Source organism: Fringilla coelebs, assembly GCF_963513975.1.
Source record: "Fringilla coelebs genome assembly, chromosome: 1".
NCBI lineage: Eukaryota > Metazoa > Chordata > Aves > Passeriformes > Fringillidae > Fringilla > Fringilla coelebs.
Window position 1 is genome coordinate 115,688,593 of NC_140028.1, and position 22,125 is coordinate 115,710,717.

Consider the following 22,125-nt stretch of genomic DNA (forward strand, 5'->3'; position numbering starts at 1 on the left):
AGACTGATCTAAGGAAAAAATCGTGTTTGGAGACAAACTCTCTACAGAGCATACAATGCTTTAAATGGAGATTCTCTTTTGAGACCGGAATATAGGTTTTTCTTCCACTGTGTTGACTGGGTAAAATTAATTATACCAGTCAGTCTTAGGGATGTGGCTTTACAAATGCAAAAAGCCAGGACATATCTGTGATATTTCTGAGTTCCAGAATTAATCCTCTGACTGCATTTTGTTTAAGAAGCTGGTTTAAATGGCAGCACTACAGACAGAGTATGAGGAAGAAGATAATGCTGTTTTATAGCCCAGCTTTTTTAGGTTACAGCCATGATTCTGATAGGCATTGTACTGCTTCAGCTGAGGAAACTCCCCTGGTTCCTTTCTCAATATTATTGGTAATAAAGCTTCCAGACTTAGTACTTTTTATTTTATTTTTACTGCTAGTCAAATTCACAATAATGCAAATTCTTCATTTCAAGTCATATTGTCTGTTTTCACTACAGGAGATCTTGTATCTCTCTGAAAGCCAAACAAGAATTGTGGCAGGATGCCTTGTTGGATATACCATCAGCTGTTCCCACTTTTCTTACCATAATATTCCCAGCTATTGCTAGTGAACATCAGCACTGAAGCAAGGGTAGATTGTTTTTCTAAATGTGACTTTGCAGCATTGCTTATATGAGATGCTAACTTGTAGTGCTTCTTCTAGCCTGACCTGAATTTCTTGGGGATTTACAGATACATTATATTAAGGTACCAGGCAGACACTACATTTAAATGAAATACAAGTCTAGCTTTTTTGGCAGGTGGAGTGCTTAACAGTTCTACTTTCTAGTCCTATTGTTTGAAAGGATCAAAAGAAGCTTGATAGTCTAAAACTTAGCATTATGTTGCTTTGAGGAGAAAGCTGTCTGTTTTCACATCATCTAAAGCCAAATAATCCATGACAAAACCAGAGAGAATAAGTCTTTCTTGCTGAAACGTTATTTGAAAGGCTAATAGTAGAACAGGAGATGCATTTCTGGAGTAAAAGATAACAGCTTGAAAATGCTGTCTTGGCTGGCTTTGGCTTAGGTAGCAGAAATGTTAAGCCTCTCCAAAGGCAACCTTTGCTGACCCATATGCTAATACTTCCTGGCCAGAATTACTCCTGATTACAGAGGAATCTAATAACCTTCCTTGGCAGAGATTGCCATCTTCTCCTGCCACCCGTGATCTCTAACAGCAGCACTGAGTGGGGTGGGTTCATGGGAGTCTTGCCCATTTTTGCGCTGTTTCACAAAGATCTGCTCTCTGTGGTTTCATTCAAAGAGTATTTTTTTGGAATATGGCATTAATATTTGCCTCTTCAAGTTTCAAAAATGATGTAAGAATAAATATTGCAGTTTAAGAGCTTTAATTTGGTCACTAAGAGAGATTTCTCCTCTAGGGGTTGTAGAAATGGATGCATAAGATAATTTCTGTCTTGAACCATAATCTTGAACAGGATCCATTCACATTTTGTAGTTTGTTATTCCTGCTAAATACTTATGCTCTCTAGTTAATATTCTTTTATTGTGACTGCTTTAAGAGAAGGCTTTTCTGAAATAAAGCCTATACTTATGTTTTTGCTAAGCTGTGTTTTCCCCATTTAGCACATTTGGAAACTGCCTTCTCAAAAGTATGCATTTAAGGACTATTTTTTTGTGTATTGCTAACAGAATTGTGAATGTCAAAGCTCCCAGAGACAGCACATAGTTTAAAAACATAAACACCCAGAAAACCCCCCACCCAAACAACCAAAGAAACCCCGACACTCAAACCCCCTTATTTGGGGAATTTAAACTAGTTACCTGCAACATTTCCAGAATATTTCTTCATTTATTGCAGTGATTCCTATAAGATATACTACAGAAATGGGATCAGGCTAAAGAATTGATCTCTGATTTTGAAAGGTAAGAGGAACTCCATGCTGAACTGCCTGGCCTGGTTTGTTTTTCAGAGCATCTCCAATATGAGGAGCATGTGAAGGCTAGGTCATGGTTTATGAGAAGTCACTTGATACTGTCTTTCCATGGAATACTTGAAAGGTTTTGCTGGAGTATCACTTGCTCTGTATACTTGAAGGTGTTTTCAAAGTTATTTTTTATGCCACAGCATAACATTTACCTTGATTGCTTCCAGTGGGGGAAAGAAATCTAGTGGGAATATGTTCTTCTGAGAAATACAGTTTTAAGTAATATCATGGGGACATTAGGGGAGCCTGCTAAATCTGAAGAGTCTTACAAATTGTTTGCAGTCTTCTGATGAGTCTACTGGATATAATATTTTCATGACCTAAAATCCAAGTCCATTTCTCTTTCTCAACTAAGTTTCACTCTTAATAAGTTCAAACTGACCAGCATTTGACATAAATGTTGCTGTTCTCTTTAACTTCAAATCCAAATTTAATTAGATGCAGATGTTAGAGTGAGTAATATCTTCAGTGCTCTGTTCCCACAAAATGAACCCCCATGTCACTTAAAAGACATTTGATGTCTGATGTGGTTTCCTGTCTGCTTGTGGGAAATGTTTTCCTTAGGAATTAATGTCTTATGGAGAACCAGATGAGCTCCAATATGTGCCACAGGTTTCCATCTCTTGTCCCATGCCAAAAATCTGATTTTTTTGTAAGTTGCAGCTCTGAGTAAATGCTCTAAATGATGATACCTAAAGAGCAGAATCAATGCCTCCTTGGGCTGTAAAAATTTTTTTACTCTTTCTCTTTCATAATTTTCTAGCAATTTCCCCATAATTTGTAATCTTTCAAATCTAATAAGGCTCCCATTGCAATTCATTGGGACTTCCCTAAAGTGGCTTGAAGAACCTCAGTTCACAAGAATGAAAACTCACCTAGAAACTGCATGTTTAGGTTTTATGCATGTGGAAATTAGTTAAACCTACAGTGCTTTCCATAATTTCATATTAACTTCTTATATTTTTGATAGATGAAAAGGAAGACTGCTTAGTTTTGCCTTTAAACTGTGTATGGCAGAGAATTGTCTTAATATTTTTTCCAATTAATTAGATATATTTCTACTTAACTTGGCTACTCTAAGTATACTTTTCTTATCTGAACTTTTGCCACCTTCCCTGAATCTGTTTCCAAGAGTGGTTCATTTCCATGCAAAGGAGAGAGAGATCTTTTAATTGCAATTAGTAAATCTGGTTTTGGCTCCTGAATATAGAATGAAATGAAAATATTAATTTTAACTTCTTTACCACATTTTACTCATTTTTATAATTAACACCTGCTGTAGACATTTTGCATTTTGATGTAGAAAAGAGAATTACTGCATAAAAAGAAAATAATGATGCCTGAGCCATTAGTTGTAATTTTCCCACACTGAGACAGTAAATTTTTTACTAGAATTAAAGTTCTCTTCCTTAAAATAGTAGTGCTTCAAATTGTTACACTTTTTAATATGAACTTTTTATTAGAAAGTCATAGTTAAGTTTCCCTATGTCTGAGTAGTTTGCAAAATATATGTTGGAAGGAAACATAAAATCAGTGTCCATAAATAAACAAGTTTAAAGGTGAGATTTACTTGCCCTGGTTTTGATTGAGTCTGGAAGTGAAGACAATTGACTTTCTGATTCAAACTGTGAGCATTGTGCTCCTTGTTCTGAAAAATTTTGCCAAATGCTACCGTATTTCACACATCATTGGCATGTGTGCACACACATGCACACCCACATAGGTATAAGTGGAATACCTCTGTACATGTGTGTTGCTCCATGCCAAAACACAAAATGGAAATTGACACATCGAATAACTGTACCTGAATTTGCATGTGCTACTCCCCAAGAGCAGCCTATGCTGTGATCAAAATATCCTGTACCTTTGCAGCTGTTGGTCCTTTTAAAGGCTGCTCAAATGGCTTAAATTTAGCCATTTGAGCCAGATGCTCTCTTTAACCAGCTGAGTAATTAGATGTATTTCCTACATCATGTCAGAAACTTTCAGTTTCCAAAAATTCGTAAAAATATTTCCAGTTCTGAGTATAATGAGAGGTGCTTTAAATGTACTGCACTGAAAATATGATCCAAATAATTGACTTGCTATCAAACAGCAAATCACCTTTTTTGTACCTGCAGGGCTGCCCAGTTGGTCATGTTCTTATAATAATGTTCTTATATATAATTTTTCACAGGAAAAATTATAAATTACAGAAAACTGTTTCATCATTTGCACTTCTACTGAGGGTTCATTACTTATCTCAAGAACTGTAATAATTGGTTCATAAAGCATTTTCTTTGATTTTATGTTAGTGCTCTCCCTTTATTTTAAGTGCTTTGATATCTTTAAACTTTTTGTAGCTAACTATAATTTTTTTTAGGAAATGATTGCTTTCAAATTCCTAACTCCTAAACAAGTGTTATTGCATTATTGCCAAACTGGAACGAAACAATTTAATGTTTATAAAAGGTGACCCTGTTCTGTTGATGTCCTGGTGGTTCATGTCAGGTGCAACTTAGGCAGTTTAGGGAAGCCAAACCAGCCTTTGTCTTCTACTTTAAGCTTCCAAGTTTTTATTAAATTACAACTTTGTTATGACCTAGTCTAAATTTAAATTTTAATTTTTCTTTGGAGGCTTAGCCTAAATGAAATTTCTGAGAGGAAGCTTTGGCCATGAATCACTACTGTTAGGTGTTTCATGTCCATGTGAGGGCACTGCTGCTTATGCACAGATGTGGAGAAGGCTGACAGAAGCAACATAGCTTTACAGACATAACTGAAGCTAAATCTACTAAGTATCCTATGTTATTAAACTCCAAAACCAGAGAAGTGACTTATTTCTTGAGAAATAAGAAAAAATGAAAGTATGCAGAGACTTCACAGTAATTTTATGCTAAGACACACTGCAAAAATTAAAAGCAGACTATTATACAGATTTATTATTGCCCTGTTTTGTATTGCTGGAAACTGAAAATATTTAGGAACATATATACAAATAGTTTATCTTACCATGTCAAATTTGGGGTGGTATAGCTTTATGGGAGTGAAAGGGAAATGAATACAGTAATGCTCCCCATCTACCCCACTTTTTTTTTTCCTTAACTCATTGACTGTCAGAATAAAATAGTGATTTCCACTCTTCCTTATTCTTTCTGAATCAAAGCAGTCTTAAAATCAAAATCTAAAATTCAGACACTGTAAATTTAAATTATAGCAGCATCTGTAGAACTAGTTCTACAGGGCAAATTAAGCATAATATCAGGTCTCCAACCCCCAAGGGGCTGCCAGAGCAGTGCCAAGCACAATTAGTTTCCATGCTGTGGGACTTTAAAAAGTTCTGCTGGGGTGCAATTGAAGCCAGTACTCGGATATTTTTTTCCCCTGGTGATTTCCTATATTAGCTCTCCAGAGAATATGTTAAAGTGCTGAAGCTTAAAGGACTTCCATGTTTTCAAGAGCAGGGAGGATATCTAACATCAGAGTGTTATTTACACACCAACCCAACTGTTTCAATAACCAGTTTATCACTGGGGAGCAGAAGTGGCTTTTTAAAATTTTAAGATAGATTGGCACTGTTACTGTCTGAAAGAAAATTCATTATTCTTTTAGGAGGGGGTGCAGATACTGAATGGTTACAGGATTTAACCCTTCTGTTTTGGGTAACATTTATTAATATGATTTTATGAATCCTATTAGAGCTGTAATACTACCTGTTCTGCTGTACTCTGTAGTATGAAACAGAGATCTGTGTAAAAACCCTGGAAATTGTGTTATTACTCCTATTAGATTAATGTAATAAAATTGCCTGATCCCTACCCTCAGATTCTCTTTGGCAGACATAGCAAACTGCCACAGAAGCCCAATAATCACATTATTATCTCTCAAGAGGTGAAACAATGTCTGTGTTTGTTGTGCATAGTGCCACTCTTGCTCTGTTCCAGACAGTTAATTTTCTCCTTGTGTTTATATTAATTTGAGCAATGCAGGAAGTATTTAAGGTAATTGTCTGAAAAATCTGAAATATTGTGTTACTGCCTATCATTGTAATGGGATATTATTTTGGTATTTCTTTTGGTAAAATAGCTAATTTGTATTAACTGCAAGAAGGAAATGTATTCTTCTAAAACTGTTTTTCTTACCCCAAGAACTAGGAATTTGCAGTCTCTTTAAAAGTGGTCCAAAATATGCCAATCAGAGGAGTTTCATGCATTGTTTTGAAACTGAAATTTTATAATCCCATATGGAGTGATCAGGGCAAGATGGCTGCATTTAAAAGCAGCACAGTTTGTGTCTCACAGCTGTGACAACCCCCACCAGGTATGAGGCTGCTTCCAGGTTCAGTCACCTTCTTGTAGATTTGAACTTCTTTCTGTTTCTTCTTTCTTAGTTCTAGGTAATGATTGGTGATGGTTGGAGAGGTGAATTTTCTCTTATTTTGTGGTGGTTTTTTTTTTTTTTTGGTTTGTTTTTTGGTGGTTTTTTTTTTGTTTGTTTGTGGGGTTTTTTTTTTTTTTTTTTGTTTTGTTTGGTTTTTTTTTTTTCCCCTAGTTTTGTTCCCTCCAAATAGATTTCACACGTCTATTTTTCTTGTGATTTCTGTTATTACATTGGGAATATGGAGGAAGAGCTGACCATGACTGTCTTGCTGTAAGAGCTAGATTTCTGTATAACCTGTCATATAGCTTAATTGAGGAGGGATATGCACCCTGGAGGTGTTTTGTTAGTGCTGCTGCCGAGGTTTTTAAATTATAATACAATGTTCTCTAGAATGCTGATGAGTTTCAGTGACAATTTCAGTAAATCAGACAAGACATTTTCAGCTGTTCTTCCAAATTTGATGCCTTATTCTTTGTGAGATTTGGGCATACAAAGGACTCTCTTAAAAGGAAAGAAGTGGCTGCAGTTCCACAATTTACAACAGAAAAAAAAAAAAAAACCAAAAAAGAAAGTTTTGTATCTCTGCTTTACACATTTAAAGAAAGTAGATTAGAAGGTTATAAGAAGCTGTCAGTTCCAGCATGTCAGTGATTATGGGAAGGGAAGTGAAGTAGGGTGAGCTCTTCAGTGTGTCTCTAATGCGTATCATGGATTGCTTTGTTGAGTGTGCCATCCAGAATGTTGTCTTCAAAGCTGCCTATTGACATTGGTTCATATGCAGAGCCATGTGGCTAAGCAGTGGTTGCCAGAGAGGAAAAAATAAAAGGGGAAGGATATTTTGTGTTTATTTTAATTTTAAATGTGAAAGGATTTGATCTCATAAGTGCTTCATTCTGGTTAAAAGAAAATGGAGTGAGTGTCCCTAATGGGACATGGGGAATTTATGGCATGGTGTTGAAACCAAGATCGTGACAAGCAGCACTTCACACTATGTCTGTGGAAGCAGTTATGTTTTCAAAAAGGATGTTATGCGGAAGGTCACGTCTTTGCCTCCCATCAAGATCCTTCTACAATCCAGAATGCAATTTGTATTTTTAAAATTAGTATCAAATGCTGACTGTCCTGCTGACTGTGGGATAGCTGCTATAAAAATTAGTACTTCAGTTCCTGTTTTAGAAAAATTTTTTTCCCTAGCTGCAAAGTCCCTGAATGATGTTGCCTAGATATCAAGGATCAATCTTATGCTTATACTTCCAGCTGTTTAAACTGGAAATATCTCATATTACTATAAAACAGTTTTATGTCACACAAATGATCATGGTCTGCTTTGTATACCCTCATTGCAACCTAGCTAAAGTTATGAGTTAGTGGTAGAATAATTTCTGGATTCAGTTATCACATCCAATCTGGTATTCTATGTAATGAAGTCACTAATTTCCTCCAGCTAAATGAGGGTCATGGTTTAACCCTAGCCAGCATGCAGCAGCTCACTCTCTCCCCCACCAGTGGGATCTGGGAGAGAATTGAAAAAGTAAAAGCTGGGAAACTCAGGAGTTGAGATAAAGACATTTTAATAGAGAAAACAAAATCTGTACATTAAGCAAAGCAAGGAATTAAGTCACTGATTCCCATGGGGAAGGAGGTGTTCAGCCATCTCCAGGAGAGCGGGATCCCATCACATGTAATGGTGGCCTGGGGAGGCAAACGTCATCACTCCAAATGTCCCCTCACTTTCTCGTTCTTGCCCCCACTTTACAGACTGAGCATGATGGTGTATGGTTGGAAATGTCCCTTTGGTCAGTTGGGATCACCTGTCCCAGTGTTTCCCCTTATAAGTTCACTCCCAGTCTCCTTCCCAGCATGGCAGTACAAAAAGCAGAAAAGGCCTTGGCTCTGCATGAGCCCTGCTCAGCAATAACAAAAACATCTCTTATTTATCAACCCTGTGTTCAGCACAAATCTGAAGCACAGCCAGCTACTACTCACCGTGAAGAAAATTAACCCAATCCCAGCCCAAACCAGCACAATGGAGTCATAACAGTTTTGATGAAAGTGACAACAATACAGACAATACCCTAGGGATGCAATCGCGTCTCCATTAAGCAAAATTTCATTTTAGTTATTCACATTTCAGTTCCTACACTCATGTCTAGACTCTGTTATTTTACATATTCCAATCCCTTTGCTCTCATTGGGTTTTTGGGGTAGATGTATAAATCCTTTGCATCTTTGAAAAAAAATCTAATTTGATTTCTTGACCTTCAATGTTAACACCAGATTCTGACCACTTTTGAGTGTCTGACAAAGAGGCTTTGATTAAGTGGGTTTCTTCCTGTCACAAGACTGTTGAAATCTTTCAGTTCTCTGGTCTGAATTCAGAAGATGCTTTCCTAGTGTAATATAATTTAGACCTTACGCCACTGATAGTGACTATATAATGGACTCTATATTACTGGAAAATTAAATTAGCATGTGATAATTCTTCAACGTATTTGCTCTTTCCTGTCCTATATGACACTCCTAATTTCTGCTTTAATATTCTGAAATATATTTATGGGCAATAACAGCTCCATTTCTATGTTAAACACATAGATTCTATATTTAGAAGAGTCTTTAAGGGTGCTTTCTGCACATCTACAGTTGACATGTAGTATTAGAGCTTATCTGAGTCAAGCATAGAATTAAGCTTAGGGATTTCTTAGTACAACTGACAGATATGTGGAACTTTTCCTTCTTTTGTATTCTTGTAAAATGACTGAGAGAATATTTTCCCACAAAAATGCTATAAAACAGTTTGGTATGGGTTTTTCCATTCTCCCCCTGCTCAGTTTCTTAAATTCAAGGAATCATTGCAAGTTTATGCTAAGCATAAAAGGCCCTTCATATTCAGGTGAAATAACTTTGCATTTCCCTTCTTCTAGAAAGTGAAAGGAAGTCGTCAGTGGTCACAAAGCACTCTGAGTTTACCTGTAGTCCTATATTGTGATTTATGCTATTACCATCTTGATTCAGCATGATTTTGGAATGCTGTAGGTCCCTCTTGAATTTATCTATTCCTGTGTGTGCCATGAATTTAATTTATTGCTTGATCCAGTTCTAGCCTATTTGGTATAGTCAGATCTCTAGTTCAATTCTTTGTTAGTTGCATCTGTGGTTTGCTTTTTGCTTTGCCACTTGATTTTACTCTGCATCCATTGCAGTGGTACTGTTGGGCTTCTGCTCTTGTTCTTCTCTGGCGTTCAAATGCTGGGATGCTTATCTGAGATCACTGTTGGGTATTAGCTTTGGGACAATGCCATTTTTTTTTCTCTAAAAAAACCAAACAAACAAAAACAAAACCCAAGGAACATATTTGGGAGAATTTTTCTCAAGTGTTCCCAGGTTCCTCAGGTGGTCCTGCAGAGCCCTGGGATTTCATGGCAAAAGCAAGTTGAAACTGCTCTATGGGCTGGCAGATATAAAGCTCATCACCCAGTGGTGAGTCCAACAGCTGAAGTGATAAAGAGGACAAAAGCATTGCATCTTGCTGTAACTGGATACTTGAATTGATTTGGGTATGTCCACAGCAGTTTAGTCTTTCAAGAAGACTCCAGAGAACAAACATAACAACCCCCAAATCTCAAGCTAAACTGGATACAGGAGAAGAGTTTGTTGTTTATTGCAACTTTTTTCTTTTTTCCTTAGAGGATGAACCAAAATATTACTTGACTGTTTTTCATGTGTATAGTTTTTCATGTATATAGTTGCTGGTGTATTTTTTATTATACTTGGTTCTCTCTGAATTTATTTGACTTTGTTTCATGGTCTTTGCATTAATTTTTGCCAAGTAGAGTACATCTAGAAAGAACAGTTGTAACCAAATATTTGATATATTAAAATCATTTAGAGTGGAAAAAATCCCTCTGTTTTTGTCTGTAAACAGAAACTGTTCATCTCCTTTAATCTTGTGATAAGGTAATCTACTCTTAAATGGATAGCCTAATACCCTAAAAGTAGGTGTCTCAGTGTTTGTTTCTCTAATTGACTTGAATGAATGATGAATTTATATAGCTTTTTTCCTATTTTACTCTTATACATAAGATTTTTAGTTTGAAGCTGCTTTCATTGCTTATGGTAACATGTCAGATTTTAACTGGCTCTCCATTTAAATTTAATACCAGAATTAATTATCAGTTTAAGTCAGACGTAAATTCTGCAAAGTCCAGTTTTTTATTTGATTCTAGTGTTCCTTTTTAACTCAACGCATGCCTGTCCATAAACACTAATTTCAGTTTACTAATGGTATAAAAACTTTGTAGTCAATCAGTAAACACAGAGTTAATCAATTCAAAATCATGTCAATTGATCTCTTCTAAAAATATCTTCAAAATTATCACTTTATATCTGCCTCAATTTGCATGAGTTTTGGGGTTTTTTAGAAGGGGAAGCTGCCAGTAATAAAACAGAGAAAATGGTAACTTAGAACTAGTGCTGTGACAGTAGCAATAGCTCATTTTTACAACAATTTGGGGTATAAAAAAGTACACAGATTTAATAAAAAAACCCAAATGCAAAGTGTATGCATGATGTGCAGGGAGCAAGTTAATGCAGCCATTTGACATGCAGTAAAAATGTAGATTTGTAGTAAGTATGAGCTCCTAGGTCAACCTTAGGAGTTCATAAAATCCAGCTGTTGACAGCTTGTAACTTGTGCCTCAGTGAAATGAATTGTATGACACTAACTCTTAATTTCACAAGCCTGCATTTTGTTGTTTTTCCACAGGGCCTTTTCCTCCTTCAGAGTAGCAGGATAAGCAGCGCTCATATTTAAAAAGGAAATAAACTCTCTCTGTTTTTCCTATTTGACTAGATAGAATTTTAATTTAACATGCTTAACAATAGAGTTCAGGCATTTTAAAATTCCAAACCCGATGACAACACCAAGATCAAATCACATCTAGTTCTTACCTTTAACTGATATGAACATGCATCATAGTATATTTTGTTGTGTCTGTGAGCTTACAGTAGAAATGAAGTTTATTATTTATGGGCTCAATTCATTGCGTTGGCTTCTGAGAAACAAATTACATTTCACTGTGGTCAATTTGCGGTGTAAATATATTAAGGAGGTTGTCGGTGCCAAGGGTTTCCAGCTGTTATGACAACAAAAGAAATTAAAGATGTAATGAGGAAGACATAATGGGCTTCACTGGGCACCAGATACCCTTCTGCTGACCTCTGTAATTTTTGTTGCAATTTCTGCTTGCAGTTGATAAGGTGGGGGGTGATTTATGGCCGATTTTAGTTGAGGAGCGAGTGGAAGGTACCAGCAGTAATCAGAACAGGTTGAGCAGAGAACATTTTCATGTTTATAGCACCTCGTGCTGCATTTCTGTGTGTTTGTAGAAGTGGTCAAAAGTCCTGGAGGCTTCAGTATTCCTTCCCACATGTTAATGGTGAAGAAACCACAGGAAGTTGCTGAGGTGCGGCTGAGGAGGCTCCAGGCACAGTTGGGTTCATTACTAATCTCTACTGATTTCCAGGTTTGATGCCACTATTGGTCTCTGTTCCTAGCTTCTATTACCCACGCTATTAATAGGATGTCAGCCTCTATTAGTAAACTTCAATAATCTTAAAAAAAGTGGGGCATAATACTTTGGAGTGGTTAACCTCTTTCATTTTTGTTTCTCAAAGTCCTTCTCTGTCTTACTTCCCTACATTTTCTTTCAAGCATGACACTTTTGCTTTTTGATGTAGAAATAAGAGAAACAGGCAGAAAGGGGATCAAAAATGTTAAGATCCAATGCAAAATAGTTGAGGAGTTTAAAAAAAAAAAGAATTTTGAAAGGAAGTTAATGTTTAAGTTATTTCCCATGGGTAACGTTTTCCACTTGGCAAGAAACATGAAAAATAAATGTAATTTGTAGAATTAGACTGGCAGTATAGCATAAGACAGTATACTTCAGGCCTGATTATTCATGTGTCTGTTTTGTTGGTATCATTTGGAGTTTAAGGGTTGAAATTGTAGTTATATAACCGGCTATCTTATAACAGCTTAGCATGTGAACAACAGGAGCCAAAAATATGGATGATTGATTTAGTACCTTATTACATTACATTTGTTACAACTGTCCTAAAAAATAAACTCCATGCTGGCAAGAGGTGCCAGATTGACTCTGGAAATCTTATTTATCCATCAAAAGAGAATGTTTCTGACAGCAGGAGTTTGAAATCTCTCTTACTTTCTCACAACTCAGCCTAGCAGGACTCAGTGCAGAATATAAGGAAGCAATTTTGTCCTTCAACCATTTAAACCGTGTTTCTCCGCAGAGGCTGGAAAGTATTTGCCCTGCATAGGAAAGGCACAGCTGCATGAAAGGTGCTGAAGTTGTGAGATGGAAGAGCTCAGGATTATTACTGTGTGTGTGATTGCTGGCTGTGGAGCAGAGTAAAAGGGTGTGCAGAGCTGCCTCCCAACCCATGGTGCCTTCCGCAGTCCATGCAGAGAGTGGATTGTTCACTTGCAAAGGGACTCCCCATGCAATGCCATCAGGCTTGGGGGAGCCTGAGGGAGAGAAGTAGGGGAGCAGAATAAAGGTGAGGGGTCTCCTGTTATTTTCCTGTGTACATTGGTGCTCTTGTACTCTTAGTGCTGTAGAGAAGAGGGCAAAACCCTTCTGCATATAGCTCACTGCAACCAAGCTGGGCTTGTCTTGATTTTAAGAATAAACATTTGAATTCTTCTGTGTAAGACCGTGTATGTAACCCCTTCCTTAAGCTAGTATATTTCTAACATCATAGTTTCTTTGATGGCAGAAAAACATGTCCAGTTTTGGCCTAGTATCTTTGGCTTGGTTTTATGTCTTCTAGTAATTTACTTCAGGGTTGCTTTTTCTGTTCTTCTACTTCAGTTTTGTGTGCACCTTTTTCACAGTACTTTCATCCTGCACAACACAACAGTTGTGTGTGGTACGCCATGGTTATGAATTGCAGCAGTGCAGTCTTTGATACATGTGCCTCCTGATCAATCAGCATTCTTTTAAATTGAAAACTGTTTTCAAAAAGTGTTGAGAGGTTGTCTTGACTCAGTCAGTGTCTGTGGAGCATGCAGGAGTTGTGCTTTGAGTAGTCTGTGTCTCTGCAGAGCCTACTACTGCACTTAGGGAATGAGCTACTGGCCTTGAGTTTTGTATCCTGTCCAAGCAGAATAATGCAAAAAAGTGAAGGAAGGAAATAAAATTCTATCAATGATTTTGCCTGAGCAGATAAAGTTTGAAAAAAGTTCAGAAGAGCCTTTAAGATTACATTTGGAGACATGAATGTTTGAGATGTGAAGATAACATGGACTTCAGATAAAGCTTAGATGGACTGAAATATATTTAGTTCTGTGATACTACTAGAGGAAATGGATGGAAAATATTTTGATTAAATAAGGATTAGATAAAACTGCAAAATATATTAAAGCACAAATCTTAAATTGGCAGAATGGAATGCTGCCAGATGACTGCTGCCGATAAGTTATTTATTGGATCTACGTATCAAAAATGTGCAGAGAGTTTTATAAAATTTAATTTTACATTTTTCCAACAGGATTCTGAGTGAGTGCTCATTTCTACTGGAATAGTGTCGTATTCAGTACATCCCAGAATCCTTGAAATTTCAACCTGAGCTTTACTAGCATTGCAATAGTGCCCAGGGTTGTCCGTAATACAAACTTGGTGTTTGAGGTACTGGAGAATAGCCAGCAGATTTAAATCAGGAATTTGTTTTGTAATTTGGCTCCAATCAAGGAAAAAAAAAATCTTTTTCTTTTTCTTTTTTTTTTTTTCTACAATGCTGGCATTTCCATAAAGACCGTCTGTCTCTCCCAGAGCTGTAGTAACTTCAAAGGGTTTGTCATCATTAGCAAAGCTTGGATAGAAACAGCCAACAGGATGTGGAATGTTTGTTCAGCCTCTCCAATTCCTCAAGGGACTAAACACATTTGCTATTTTGTATTGAAATACAAGAGATGATGATATAAGATGAAAAGAGAGGATAACACAAAATGTATTCCTCACATGTTTTGCACTGAATATGTCAAAGCATTGCTAGTCATAATTGAATGTAAGTGCAAGACTGAATTCAAGATTATTGGTTAAATTCAAAGTTGAATAGAAGCCAATTAGATTTTTTTTCAACATTTATTCATAGTTTTTTTTTTTGCTTTCTTTGCATTAAAATGCAGCATGCTGTATTGTTGTAATATAATACCGAGATTATTGGAGATGAGTATTGCTTGTAAAATATTAGAATGATATATACATAAATTTTGGGTTGAAATTTCTTTTGTTCACTCTCCTCCTGAGGAAGACTTTGTACAATTTTAGGAACAAAGCAGTAGAAAAAAATGACTGTTGAGAGTTTAATTGCTCAGTGGTAAGAGTGTCTGTGAGAAGAAAAGTAAATTTTTTCAGAGAAAATTCCCTTGCTGAGAAGTAGCAATCTGAAGGGGCTCAATGAATAGTTTTTTTCATCACATTCCACTATTTGATTGGGACAATTATCCTTCAGAGTAAAAATGGTGCAGTTCCCAGTGCAGCACTAGCTTTTGTAGTTTCATTTTGTTCCATGTAAGCGTACTGGCAATGGAAAATGCCTTCAGCTACCGGTGTAATTGTTAGAGTTATTCTGGAGAGGCACTTGTTTGCCTGCTCACTTTTCTGTGGCTGTGCCAAGGGGTTGTCTGCTAGTTTGAGTCTATTTGAAGAGGAACTCACTGCTCCAGGTAAAGAGAAATAAAACTGTGGACATCTCTAGATACTCAGGCTGTTAACATCTAAGAAAGCTGCTGGACTGGGGAAGCCATACATTACTCTTTCACTTGGAGAAGAAAATCCAAGCTCCATAGGAACCTGGAATAGTAATAAGCAAAATGATTTTCAGAAAACTTATTTTTCTCTCTCTCAGAAAGGGTTGAAGAAAATTTAGTTTGTCGATTTAGTTTGTCATGGGGTCAAGTGTAGGATTATTCAGCGTGTGAAAAAATCCCTAGAAGTTACTTAGGTTTTTGAAAGGAGGCATACCATAACATGAGTTTGTATATATTTTTTACTCTATTCTGCTAAAGCTCATTATTTCTGGCTTCTTTTTCAAATTTATGAAGAGGGAAAAAAAAAAAAGAATCACTTTTTCAAATCAAAGGAAACCCAAGGATTTTACACCCTCACTGTTTCTCTGTGCTGCGATCTTGCTCTTCCTCCAAGTCTTTGGCTCCTGCCCCCTCCATGTCCATCCACCTTGCTGGTGTCACTGGTCTCCACCTACTTTGTTCTCCAAAAGATGACAATTCCTAGCTCCTAGGGTGTCTCACAGTGTCCATTCACCTGGCTAAATGTATCTTCATTCCCTTTGTTATTCTAAACAGTTGGCAGTTCATGGCCTCCTGTCCCAGGCTCCCCCTGAGAGCTCAATCTGCATTTCAATCTGCATCCCAGTCTGCAGTTTGTGAGCCCAGCTACCTGCACCAGGTATATCCTCAAAACAGCTCCTCAGAGGGATCCTACTATCTGAATCCCATCGATTTCACAGGGAGATTGGCACTTAAATATCCTTTTGAAAATGGCCACCTGATGTATTGTGAGGAACTCACAAGAGGTCCATGGTAGACTACTGAGCTACAAACCTCAGTCTTCTAAATCTTGCTCTATTCTCCTGACTACTGCCTTGCCTTTCTTCTAGGGATGTTTTAATGTTTTTTCTTTTGTCTCCTCTTTCTCAAAGGCAAAGACAAAAGAAAGGCTCTAGTGATGTCTCTGGCAGAAGTAGCCGGGAGTAGGGAGAGATATGGGGAAAAGGGAGAAAGAAATTCTTTCATATTCCCCTTTTAAGTTTATTTTAATTCTGACACACTAATCAAAGTGGTAGTGTTCTGCAGAAGTGTAAGCCTGAGTACTTCCACCTTTGTCAGAGTTCATTTGGCTTAGGTGTCAGGGCAATGGTTAGTGTACATAGTATTTCTGTGACCATGAATCAACCTTCTATAAATATGTTGCAGCAGTTGTACGTGGCTGTCTGAAGAAGTCTGTCTATGAAGATTTATTTGCAAATGTCCTTTCACCCTTTTCTTAACAAGCACCTTTCAAAGTCTGTTTATATTTTTGGCAGAGCTGTGAGCTTTCTCTCGGGGCTGCTCACATTTCAGAGAACAGGTGACTTGCATACTTTTTCTTCATAAATTATGAGTAAATTACATTGAGAGTCCAATATAGAGCAATCATAGTTGACCATGCTATTAAACGTGCTTTGAATTTCTGGTTGTTTATGAGGCTTTTGTTTTGTTTTGTTTTTTTTTTTTGTTTGAGTGTTGGGATTTTGTGATTTGGGTATTTTAAAATTTATTTTGTTGCTTGTGTTTGTAATTTTTTTTCACTTGAAGACCTCAAGAGTAATTTTAGCATGTTTAAAATGATGTTTTCATACACAGCTTCTCTCTTGATGCCTTTTGTTGTGCTTCATATGTATTTTCTAAAGGGGATGATTCTCATTTTTTTGCTTAAAATAGTGTTCAGTAATTATTCCTTGTTGCTAAAGGAGAACACGCAATGTTTGCTAACAATTGATACATGCAGGAACACACAGGAAAACACAGAGCATCTTATCAGTCCAAGGAAATGAACTGCTTATTTATCAACTGATTAAACGCTGTAGAACTGATTATTTTAGGATAGTTTTTGGTTTCTATTAAGTCCTGAATTATTTGGAAGGAACTTTGGGGAAGCAGTGTTAACAATGCACCCTGTTTTGTGGCTCAGTGATGGAAAGAATTTGCCTTGTGGTGCCCATGGCCTAATTCCTGTTGGAATCATCTGCTAGACTTTGTTGAAATCATGCCAGTGGATAATTTGGCCCCCTGATATTCCAGGAAAAAGAAAAATGGCTGCTGAAACCCACTAATATCACTGGACTTTAACCAAATGTCTCTTAATGTGGGAGTGGGGAATGATAATATTTTTTAAAGGAGCGATATGTCTAACTCCAAGGTCAAACAGTGTCATTTTATATTTGTGTACCAAGCAAAACTTTTTTCATAGAGGAATTTAGGCGCTGTGTCACTTCTATGAAGTAAGTTTTAGAAATCAGAAGGCTGAACAACACAACCAATTAGAAATAAAAGAACAGGTGATAACACTGGAACAAAGTTGAAAAATTACACTGTCACAGTCACCTTAGAAGTCAGATGCTTGCTGCAGGCTCCTCCAGCTCCAGAACTTTTGCGTTTCCCTTTCACTGTTCAGACATAATTTTTTCTTCCATGCTCAGCCTCTGACCTCTCTCAGAAGGAGTTGTCTCCTTTCCATCCTGTGGTTAACTGCACTGCTTCTGATTGTGCCCAAGTCATATTCTACCCAGGAAATGTGGCAATGTCAGTGGTGAAAATGGCATCTCTGTGCAGGGCATGAGTGTCCAGGAGAAAGCCCTTGACAGTCCCTTCTTTCCAGTTTTCAGGATCCTTGGGCCTGGTGTGATGGATTCCTTGTCTCCCTTACCCTTTATTGTGATAGTAGTAATATCTCACATAATAATAGATAGATAGATAGATAGATAGATAGATAGATAGATAGATAGATAGATAGATAGATAGATAGATAGATAGATAGATAAAAGTAACAGAAGCCAAAATAGGCAGGAGCTAGTCCAGCAGGCCAGGAAGTCTGCTCTCTAGATGTCAGTGATCCTTCTCAGCAGATTCCTCTGCCTGAGAGGTTTCAGTCAACTCTGAAGCCTGTTTTATAGCTCTTCTCCCTTTCTACAGTTTCAGAGGATGAGAGGCTGTGAGAACACAAACTGCATCTGAAAGTGTCAGAAGTTCATAGGGTTCTCAGGCCATGTAACAGCACTGAAGAATATAATCTTAAAGCAGGAGCACACATTGGTTCTGTTTATGCTGATACTAGCTGTGGTATAGTTGTGAGAGATCTGTACCACAGAGATCCTCAGACTAGCAGCTTCCACAGAATTGCTTTTGTTTCCTGTTCAGAACTAGACTTCCTTATAACATGAAGATAATAGCTGTTATCCTGCTATTTGTACTGTAGCTCAGATACTAATGCTTAATAAAAAACAGTCAGCACACTGGCAACACTTAGATTTTAAGATGACTGTAATGGAAGTTATCAGCGTCTTCAGAAGCTTGGAATAGAAAACCCAAAATTATTTCTACAAAGAAAACTTTTCATTTGTAGACTATCAAAATGATCAGAATAACATCAACATTTTCAGTATTCAAGTTTGGACTATGTCTAGCAAAAGTACTGATGAGTCTGTTGGTAACACATGAAGAGTCCCTAAGCAGCCACTGACAGCATATGTCAAACAGTTTGGGCATTTAATCATGGCATATCTCAATAGCCCACAAACACATATCATAGAAAGGAATGGCTCTCAAGGTCTTCATGCACAAAAGCATGAATAAATTGAGTTTTTAGAGGTGTGCAAATAGCATATGGCCTGAAAATACAATTTAAAAAAAGTAATTTTCAAATATCTCTGGGCATGGTCTGCTCACAATAAATAAATAAATGCATCAAACTGTTTAATAGGTACCAAATCCTAGAACTGGAAGGCAAATCCAGGTGTCACTGAATTCTGCTTTTGACTTTATTTTTACATTTGTGTGTTGGAGACTTGTTCATTAACAGCTGCATGAAGAGATTTAGAGAAAATCAGTAAGATTAGTGTTGTGTTCTGTCTCCTCAGGCTCAAATGTGCCTGGTTCCTTCTGTAAATTAACCTTGGAATGTGCTGTCTACGATCATATGCAAATGCTTTGCCTTTGATTCACAGAGGTTTAATCCAATACTTGATTGGTGAGCAAGAGCAAAACATCTCTTCCTGATGTCATAAGCAAATCTTGTATTTCTTTCATCCATGTACAGTGACAAAACTGTGGGGCCTCTCATGTTATCTTGAACCCTTAACATGCCTCATGAATTTTCCTGCTGTTTGTCACATGTTTACCTGTCTTTTAGGTCAGTCATTTAGACTGTTAGTTCCTTGAAGTGTCCACCACCGTATTTTATTATATGTGTCTATATTTTTCATTCAAAGGCACCTTGATCCAGCTGGATCTGTAGTATAACTAGCTACTATGCAATTTTTAGCCTTTAATTTTAGCCTTTAATATCCTTGAATCATTGCTTTTTAGCAATATTGATTGGCAGCAGTTATCTGTGGCATAGTAGGAATATATTCCATGAAAAGGAGGGAAGTAATATTTGAGACAAATCTTTGAAAGCGCCCAATTATTTTCTGGAATACATACAAGCAGCAAATCCAATATAATTTTGCTGAAATGCAGCAAAAACCATACACAGATTTTCTGAGAAATCTGAAGTCCTTGCACTGCTGTTTGTTTGGCCAGGGCAGGCACTCTGAAGTGCTCCCAAATTTGTATGATTAGTATTGTAGGCCTTATTTTCACCTGCAGTATACGTATAACTTAAATAGAAGTAAAATTTTTTTTAAGTTCTGGCATAGATTTTAAAATCTAGAGGAAAATGTCTGAATGTAACTGGAGCTTAAATATTTCCTGATTTACTCCATGCATATCAAATCCTATAAAAATATACTTTCTATGCTTTCCCCAGGTACCTGCCTGGGTCATCTTGCCCCGGCCTGTGCTGAGCTCTGTTACACTGCTGCATAGCTTTATGGTTCAATTTTTATTTCAAAGCTTATGTGCTATGTGACTGAGCTGTTGAAAAGAACAGAAGTGTTCTGAGAAACTGCTCAGGAGGTGAGTCCAGACTGTGCCTCTTTCTGGTGACTGCTTAATTCAGCACAGTGTTTAACACAGCCTCCAAGAGTTCCCCTGAGCCTCAAATCAGCATCAAACTGAAAAGCAGCATGGTCAGGGTAACATGCTATGTTTCCCACAGCTTCTGAACACTTATTTTCTTTTCAACTTGTCCTCCAAGCTATTGAGCCTCTAAATTGGCATCATGCTAGGTGACATGCTTAGGAGGGTACATCACTAATAGCATTAAATTGCTGATTTCTCTTAAAATATATACAAAATAAAAAGGGACTAGACAAAAATTCAAAAGCTGTCTGATGTTAATGGAGCCCACAGATGAGAAATGTGGAAATAACTGCTTGTACCATCATCATTAGCTGTGACTCTCTTTCACCTACCATCATTCTTTGGAAGCAGTTGTGGTTTCCTTGGAAGCAGTTGTGGTTTCTTGAGAAGTTTTTTATATATTGTGAAAGCAAAAGGATAGAAATGGTCTGGGTGATAATCCTTTATTGCATTAATTGCATGAATCCCATTTGATTATCTTTGTCCAGTAGTTTAAGATTAGGATGTGATACTTATTCCCTGACCTGAAACACCACTGTGTTTACCTCAAGGTCTCATTTCCCAGTTCTCTTTGCCCGTCTTGTTTTCCCATAGGAAATAAATGTAAGATTGATTTCAGCTCCACTTCAGGCATAACAAGGATAATCTGGCTGAAATGAAGTCTTCTTCTATGAGAATTTTGTAGTCAAAGTGTTGGAAGAGGAATGGTAACCCACTGGAGATTGATTAAACTTGTTTGAGATAGTGCTCCTTAAAAACAATTTTTGTCTGAAAGACAGATTACAATAATTTTTTTTTTTTAATAACTTAGAAGAAATGGTGATTTTGCAATGATTAAAAAAAACCTTTCTGAAACAATTTTTTCCCCGTGAGTTTTAGTGGGCTGTGGAAAAGTATCCATATGAATTAGGACCTCAGAAATTCTGTGTTCTCCTACATATTTGCATCTCATACCTCTGCATCTTAATAATACTCCCAGTAAACCGACATAAAATATATTTGTATGTGGTCATTGTGCACTTTGTATTATTTTTGTCATTTTGTTCCTACTTGCCCATATCTTACTGAGGATTAGAGAACTTGAGGGCTATCTGTTTAGCCTCCCATTGTGCTTTTCTATTATATGTATGCATTTTTCAATACAGTAAAATATTTATATTTTGCTATTTTACCAATGTGACTATTTCCACTAGTCTCAACACTCACACAACAGTTTTGGTTCATGTGCCTAGAGTTTAGATATACAAGGAGCATTCATGGGGAAGTAGCAAAATATGAGTAGCAGTTTCATGGGGAAGCCCCTCCAAAAGGACTAAAGTAATTCTATCTGACTTTTGCAAGCTGAAAATCTCTGACTTTTATGCTAATGTATCTGAATCATTAAATTCAAACTAAAGCCATTAAAATAATACTCTAAATTATGTTTTAGTACCCTTTCCTTGATTTCATAAGGGTTTTTTTCAGTTTTGTCTTTCATGGCTTTGACAAATGGTGGTACAAAGGGTTTTGTAATGATATGGGTAGATATGATTCTGCTCCACTTTCCTAATATTCCTTTTTATTTTCCCCATAATATTCATCTTTTTGTCTGTTGCTTTACTTTTTCTTTGTGCTGCCACAATAAAGGTACTCTGCTCCTTGTAGTTAGAGACACAACAGAAGATGCTCTGCATGTGGACAGCTGCTTGTACTTTTGAGAACTCAATTGCAAGCATTTCACACTGTTTTTTCCTGCTGTGTCCATTGCTGGCAATGAATTCAGTGCTGAGATAATCCAACTTCAATTGCCAAAGTGCTTAATTTTATCTTGTATCCTAATTTTAGTGTGCTTATTACAACCATGCCAAGAAATGGATGTGGCAGCATTTAGGTTTGTCCCAATAATAAAAAGTGTCCATAAGTGTTTTTATTTGGCACATTGAAGTAGAACTTTAAAATGGAAGTTGAATTG

General features: G+C 36.9%; 1 protein-coding gene across 1 annotated transcript in view; it reads left to right on the forward strand.

Annotated features, from left to right (window-relative positions):
- Positions 1–22,125, forward strand: part of ZNF385D (zinc finger protein 385D) — a gene marked incomplete at its 5' end in the record, with an annotated part of 408,829 nt that overhangs the window by 103,804 nt on the left and 282,900 nt on the right. The gene's annotated exons all lie outside the window — the stretch shown is intronic.